Below are 8213 nucleotides of genomic sequence, written 5' to 3' on the forward strand. Positions count from 1 at the left end.
CTCCCCTATGGATGTATGTTCAAAAAGAAGGCATTTTCTTCATCCAACAAGTGAAAGTTGAAAGACTGTCCACTAAGTGAAAAATGCTTGTTGTTCATGACTGAGTTCTCTCTGTAGAGGGCCTGTACCCTAAAAGGAATTAATGCTTCTCTAGAAGACCTGAAGAAGTGTCCCAAGTCAGAGAGACATGATCCAGAGCCATGACCATCAAAATTCCTTCTTCATGGCTGGAGAAACAAGGGTCAAATTTATTATGAGTCTTACAATCACTGGGACTGGATTAAAAAAAAGGACAAATGTAAATGTGTGTGTGTCTGTCTGTGTGATTCTGATGAGTTATATTTACATAATAATGTAAGAGGTCTTGAACTATGAGAACTAAAAGGTACAACTAAGAAAGGCATGATGATATTTAAAAGCATATCAACACAGGATTATACTTTCAGGGGTCATTTGTATAGTTACTAGAGAAGTTTCTTGGAATATGTTGGGTACCAGAAATGTGATAATGAAACAGAACATCCTCTCCTGAGCATGAAGCTGGTTTTGCGCATTGCTCTGTCAGCTACTTTTTGCCATTGATGATGGCTCATACCTTCTCTAAGATGGTATGAAGGCGAGGGTGTAAACTGAGGGGAAAAATAATGAAAGAAATAAAAGCAGATCTACATACTTTTTAAAATCATCTTTGCAAAATCTAATGGGGGGCTGGAGCTATGGCGCTAGAGGTAAGGCGTCTGCCTTGCCAGCCTTGCCTAGGATGGACAACGGTTCAATTCCCCCAGGTCCCCCTATGGTACCCCACGCCAAGAGCGATTTCTGAGTGCATAGCCAGGAGTAACCCCTGAGTGTCACAGGGTGTGGCCCAAAACAAAAACAGAAACAAAAAGGAAGATCTAATGGGATGTTCAACTTCCCTTAAACTCTATTTACAGACAATTCTGTGAGTTTGGAGCTTATTTTAGTAGATTCCTTTCTCTATGCAATTTGAAATTGACTTTGGTACTCAGGAGTACTTTCTATCCCTTTTAAAAAAATATTGATTTCTCAAATACCTTATTTTTTAGGGAAATGCATAGTTAATGGTTTTCAAGTTTTTCAATACCTTCCAAATACCATTCATTCTTTTTGCTTGAAGAAGACAGGGCTTGCTTGATGATGCAAACTTGGGCGAAAGTACTTGGAAATGAGAATTCTTAATATGCGAGCTTCACCATTTCCAGTAGGGGGCAAGAAAGTACTGCACATAAAACCCAGACAGCCTCTTCTCCCCCACCCTGTATCTTTGTAAGCCAATTAAGTTCCTGAATTGTGAACTGCTAAGCCTGATAGGGAAAGGGATATTTAAATCCATTAAATCTAATCTTTTCCTTATATCCGAGGATGGCTAAGCATGATCTTTAACTGTTCAGTGTATCTTTCTGGAAGGGAGAAAAATGAGTTAGGGAATTTGGAAAAGGCCAAGAGGGTGGGGTGAGGCAGTTTTACAAAAGGGTCATGTCAGCACCAGGTGAACAATAATTCGGGCTCAGCCAGGCTGTTTCTCGCTCTCCTCCTAAACGCCAACCAGCTGAACTGGGAGAATCTTGGAAAAGCTGTAAGATATTTCAATGTATTCTCTCTCTCTCTCTCTCTCTCTCTCTCTCTCTCTCTCTCTCTCTCTCTCTCTCTCTCTCTCTCTCTCTCTCTCTCTCTCTCTCCCCTCTCTCCCCCCCCCACACACACATACAAACACACATGTTGTTCAGTGTCAGAACAATTTTGATTGTGGAGTAGGCACAGATAACATGCTATTTGCATCCCAGATAATAAATGCAGATCTAGGCAGCTGGGGGGACCCAAGACTCAGGAATCATCCAAGCTGCAAGCCTTCATGTTATGTGTCCAAGACCATCTCTAGCATGACTTCCAGAAAAAATTCTAAATCCAACAGACACTTCTCAGTAAGTTAATTTTCTAAAGACCATGAATTCAAGTGCATTTTCCATGGACTTTTCCTTCACCCAAGTTCTTGATTTGAAATTGTTTTATTTTCTATTACTCTAGTTTTATTTAAAAGAAAATAGCCTATTAAGTAAAATTAATTTCCTCCATAATTCAATTGGTATAAACAGACATATGTATATGTGTGTGAATATACACATACAGACATATAAAATAGTTATTTTTTGGCCTGTCTTGATTATAGGCAGGGGTTGGAAAGGAGGGAGGGGGTGTTGGTGGTGGGAATATTGCACTGTTGAAGGGGGGTATTCTGTTTATGACTGAACCCCAACTACAATCATGCTTGTAATCATGGTGCTTAAATAAAATTTTTATATTAAAAGTAAAATAAAATAAATAGTTATTTTTTGGAAAATATATCATTGTTTATAGTATTGGCAATAGCCCTTGTAGTAATAATAATAAATCTAAAAGGAAACACAATACCTAGTTGTCCTAAATATACCCCCAGTGCTTATTTTGTGTAATATTTATTAGCTATATAAGTCAATAGCTTCCACATGATCAGGTTATATTGTTATTTGGTTTCTTGAAAAAACAGATGGCTATTTCCATTGAAACAGAGGCACTTAGAAAATAAATATTTAAGGTAAAGGGATGCGAAAACCATGGGAAAATTGTCTGAATAAAGTGAAAGGTTTAGGACATGTTCATATTTTATCTTTTCCTTCGGAATAAATTTGTTTTGTTTACCATAAATTGTATTTCATATGATTTACTCCCCCACTAAAATGGAATACTAAACCCAACTTCCTTTGGAAGTAAATCCTGACTTTTAGTATCCTTGTTTTACTTCTGATGGAAACTTAGATGATCCAATTTAAGAAAAACATCCTTGGTCTATTGGATAGTGGCCAATATCTCTTACCTCGTAGGCAGCTTCTACTCAACAAACAATCAGGACCTTTGGGTGAAGCCAAGAATTGCTTTATGTGCATTTGGAGGTTTATTGGATTTTTGTGAAAACATTTCTTTATGTTGGCCATGTTTATTTTTATTTCTAAGCATTTGTTTAGCTTATTTTCCAGACAAGATTTTGATTTGCTCTTAGTAACTCATCTATTTCAGGGTCATACTAAAAAAGCTACTGATGGACTACCGAAAATCCTTTTTCTCCCTGACTTAAATTTATGATTTTTTTTCTTGTGCTAGAGAATTAGAGCCTGTAGGTAGAAGAGGGGTAATTCTTGATAATGACTTATTTCAGTTAAAATACAACTTCTGTTAAGCGAATGAATGAAATTAGTTTCTTTCCAGAGATCTTCAGTAGCCAGGCTTACTTTCACTTATCTCTTTTTAAGTTTGAATTAATATCTCTACTGAAAAGTGAAGAAAAATGCTGTAGGGCAGCTCATTGATGGTGTATGAAACTGGGCTCCTGCACTATTTTTATGGATGATACTCTACATTAAAACCAAGTTGCACCATAAATTTTTCCTGATGGAAGATTAATATTCTGAATATGCCAAAAGTTGGGCTGAGGGATAAGTTTGAAGATTGATGACAACTTTCATTTGGAAATTTTCAGGCCAGGAGATAGTATAGTGGTTAGGGCTTATAGTTCATATGCAGTTGACTTTGATTTAATTTTCATCACTACACTGTTGCCTGAGAATCTCTGAGTAAAGCTCCAGAGCCCCCTTCCCTCCAAACATCTCCCTGTATGACCCCAGGTACTCTCAGCACTACCTAGTGTCTAGGATCTCCCTGCTAGTCAGGACCAGAACAGCACCACATCCTGGGACCTTCACTTTGACCTACTAGTTCAATTGGCCAAGAATTGCAGTAGGGCCCTTGAACCTCTGAAGCATCATTTGGGAGACAAAACCAAACAAAAGTCTAACCTAAATAAATAAGTAAACCTCAATTGCCATAAAAAATGTGTACACACACACACACACACACACACACACATTGTGTTTTTGAAAGCTGTGTGTGGTCAAGGGAGTTTATGAACATGAGAAAATTAAATGGCCACATTCACCAATTTTCAGCCACAGGAACTTGGCATGCTTTGAAAGGGCTGTTGCAGGTACCTTCATTCTTGGCCATGTTTTGCTGCATGATATATTACTGTGAAAGATTTGTAATCTACTTTGATCAAAATTAAAAAAAAAGAAATAAATTAGAAAATTATGGTGCTTTAATAATTTTAAATAAAAAAATCATCATTATTCACAATTTGTTTTTTAAAAAAACATTAGCATTTAGCATGGGAAGATGAGAGAGAGAGACAGAGAGGAAGAGACAGACAGAGAAAGAGAGAGACAGAGAGAGAATGCAGGATCTGAGGCTGTGAGACCAGGACCTCAGATCTAATTCTGGCACCAGATTTGCTCCCCTGAGCACTAGGGTTCATTCCTGACTTTGGAGCTAGAAAGAGCCTTGAATACTTATGGGCGTGGCCCCAATCCAAACAATTGGTGTCTCCAACACAGACATTTGCCCCCACCCCAGATCAGAAATGGGGGTTCTATGTCCCGGTGCTCTTGACCACGGTGATGCAATCAGATAATTTTCCATAGAAGGCTACTAGACTTTTTCTTAGATGGAGCTTTTAGCCTACAGTTACTAGGATCCTGCTTCAGCCATCACACTGCCCTTTGCTAGCCAATGTTTAGTTTTCCAAGAGACTCTGTCACTTGAAGCTTCTTATTCTTATCTTTATTATTGTTTGGGAGGTTTGGACAGACTTCCAGTAGTGACTGGTGGCTACTCCCTGCTTGTTGCTGGGTGTTGGATCACTTCCTATTGTCCTGGGAAGACTATATGGCTCATGAACTCTATGCATGTTCCCTAGCCTTCAAGCCTCATCCCCAGCCCTGGTCAAGTTACTTTAGTGGCAATATGAGTGTCGTAGGATGAAAGATGGGAGGAAAATTTGCCTTGAAGTATCTTGGAGGTCTCAGTTGGCATCTGAATAAGAAACACAGGGAATCTGGAGCATTTATTCTCTAGATATGTTGTCTAATCTGCATGTTTTTTCTGTTCTGTCTCTCTTCTCCAATTTGTTAGACAAAAGATAATTTACTATTTAAGATATGTAGAATTCATTCATGTTTGATCCTTTTCTGAGTGTTTTAATCACCAAATCCAGGTTTTACAGGGAAAACCCCTGCCATTGTCGCATATATACTTTGGCAATAGTTTACTGCTCTGGGTGATTTTATAAATCACATGTATATGAGCAGTAGGCAACCATCAGAAAAGGCGCGTTAATGGATTATTTTCCCTGCACTTTTGTGCACTTTTCTGACTGCAAACAGAAGCCCATTTTTCAATAGATTCTGTTAATTTTCTATTTCGCTAATATATGTGCTTATTTGGGTTTGACCATATGTCTACAAGGAAAACTCATCTGAGTGCTTTCTGGATAAAATGGCCCATTTGCATTAAAACAAGGGTCTTTCTGTTCAGACCCAGAACTTAAGAGTGTGTTGTTGGCACTTAGAGCAAAGGCATTTTGATGTTTCATATATTTGGAACTGGAAATTGAAAATTTCTCCCGTTTTCTTACAAAATCCAGGATTTGCCCTTTTTCCCCCTCCCAGCAGGATCATTTTCACATATCTCATGCCTTAATATATTTTATTCACATTTTGGAGACGGTTTGCCAATGCTCTCCAGGATAAAAAGACAACTTAAAAAATGCTTAAAAACCAAAGTGATGCAAACTTCCTGGATTTAAAAAAAAAAAAAAAAAAGAAAAGAATCAAATGGGCATCTCTGCTTGAAAACAAACGCTTCCCAATTTCTGGTTTAGATTAGAGCAGAAAAAAAAAAGAAAAGGAACCTAAAATTTTTTTTTTTTAATTTTGAGGTCATTTGGACACAGGCCTTGAGAAAGAACTAACAATAGTTTATGAGGCTGATTATTTTCTTATTAAATAACTTGACCAGAGAGAGGAAGGTAGTTTAAAAATCTCATGCAAAACAAAAACAAAGTTCCAAGGGACTGAACCCAAGGGATAGATAGAATTAGGGTTAGTAACCACCTCACAATTTAGAGTCTAAACCCAAGGTAAGAATAAGAGGTTTTTACATAAGGAACATTTATCTCTTCAATGAGCTTCCTTAGGGGATATCATGTTTCCTGTCCCTGGAAGGACAGAGGATCACCCGGGATGCATGTGTTAGGAGAGAAGCAAACATGCGCTGTGAGTTGTATTTCAGCTCAAGAGCTTTTTAACGGATGGGGATGCTGTTTCTGGAGTGGTCCATGGGGGCCTAAGCAGGATCTTCTGAAGCTCAGGTATTTCCTGTGCCTTAATCCAGTGGGGATGCAAACCACGCAGACAGCCTGTTAAATGATATTAACAACAGGACTACATGATCTACAACCAGACCTTTTTAGAATTCTCTTTCCCTTGCCTCAATTCCCCCTTTGCTCCATCCAAATTCTTCTCCTCTACCAGTAAGAAGTCGGTATTTCTCTTCAGGGACAGAATGAGTCAATCACTTTTCCAGTGGCTTCTTGGATTCATTAATGGCTGTGTGTGTGTGTGTGTGTGTGTGTGTGTGTGTGTGTGTGTTTTGGGGGTAGAGGGAGAGAGGGGAAGGGAATGAAACTGATGGAAGAGTAAAACCTCAAAACATCTTTCTTCCTAAACTGAGAATAGACTGATATGAAGAGCCAAAGCTGGGAAGTGACTTCGATTTCCAGGCTGCCAATCTGGCAGGTCTTCAACTCTACGTTGCTAAAAATTTAAAAAGGGGAAAAACACTCAATCTGCCAAGTATCACTATATTGTCAATAAAATCAAATGAACTGCTTTTTCTGACTATTGGCCCCCAAGGAGAAGACTATGCTGATTACTTTAAGCGTATCACAAATTTCTTGGATATGCTTTATTCCAGATAGTTTTCACTCTTTAAATATTTTACTAAGAATGATCAAGTATTTTCTATTAAAAAGTTAACCTTTGGGCTAAATTACTCATTAATATTTAAACTAATATAGATTATAGCAATTTTGGAGTAGGTTTTCCCCCTCCAACGTACCAAGAAGCCTAGTAAAAGTGAATTGGAATGGCTTATATAGATTAGTACTGTTTTATTGGAATACAATTTTTCTACTTTTGGATTTTGGTATTATGATTATATATTACCCAAGAAGCATTTACATAAAACTCAATCTGGAATGTTGACAACAAAAACAAAACAAGAAAAATAAAAATTCAACTTTCCTATGAAAAGGAACCAAAGTAGGGTTATCAGTAAAACATTGTAAGTGTTATAAAAAGGCACTGTGGATCGGAAATATAAGCTATCCTCCAAAACATACAGAGGGAAAGGTGTTTCTAATGGGCATTTAATGAGGAATAAGTTGCTGAAACTCCAGTTATTGCAGTGTTGGCTAGAAGGAAATGAAAATGTGGCACCAAATGTAAAATATCTTTGGAGAACTAGCTTCAAGGTCAAATTTAGAACTGACACAGATTGGATTGGATGAATAGAAATTTGATCCATTTTAGAAAAGATAGGTTGCAAAAACTTCTTATGAACCACTACCTGTGCACAGCCAATGGTCTTTTGTGTTAAGAAGACTTGGGGGATCTTTATGAACCTCTGTATAAGAAGGGTTCTGCTTGGGACTTTTTCTAGATCATAAGGCAAATCCAAGTCATTCAAAGTGTGGGTTGTAAGTGACTTCATGAGGAAGGAAATTATTGACATGATGGGTCTTCAAGCAAATCATGTCACTCTCAAAGGACAAACTTTTCTTCTGTTTAGATTGGATTTGCAAGGTAAGTAAACAGCCTATTTCCAAGTACATGCATTAATCACATTTTTCTTGCTCTTCTTAAAGAGGACACTCTGCATCCTACTTTGAAGATGGGTCAAGAATAGTAAAAGAGTGGGCAGTATGAGAATAAATTTTTGGAGCAACTGAACATATGTAAGTCATTCATTTATCACATACAAACATCCACTAAATTTTTTCATTTAATGATCCACTGGCCTCACATCACTACACAAAGTATATTATTTAGCTTGACAATCTAGAGAAGGAAGAAATGCAGTCTCAAACATGAAGTTATATATTCCATATATATATATATATATATATATATATATATATATATATATATATATATATATGAATGGAGAATTTTTAGCTAAAAAAGGATTCCCAGTAAATATAAATAATTTTCACAGATAATCATCATGCTTTTAGTTGGTGGCATTGAGAAATTTCAATAATTTCA

At 37.2% G+C, this 8213-nt stretch overlaps 1 non-coding gene across 1 annotated transcript; it reads left to right on the forward strand.

Moving 5' to 3' along the window:
* Positions 1-430: 430 nt before the first annotated feature.
* Positions 431-634, forward strand: LOC126016847 (small nucleolar RNA U3). The gene has a single exon (XR_007498538.1). It is a non-coding gene; the product is annotated as a small nucleolar RNA U3 (small nucleolar RNA).
* The last annotated feature ends 7579 nt before the right edge of the window (positions 635-8213 follow it).

This window comes from Suncus etruscus, chromosome 8, assembly GCF_024139225.1.
Source record: "Suncus etruscus isolate mSunEtr1 chromosome 8, mSunEtr1.pri.cur, whole genome shotgun sequence".
NCBI classification, from domain to species: domain Eukaryota; kingdom Metazoa; phylum Chordata; class Mammalia; order Eulipotyphla; family Soricidae; genus Suncus; species Suncus etruscus.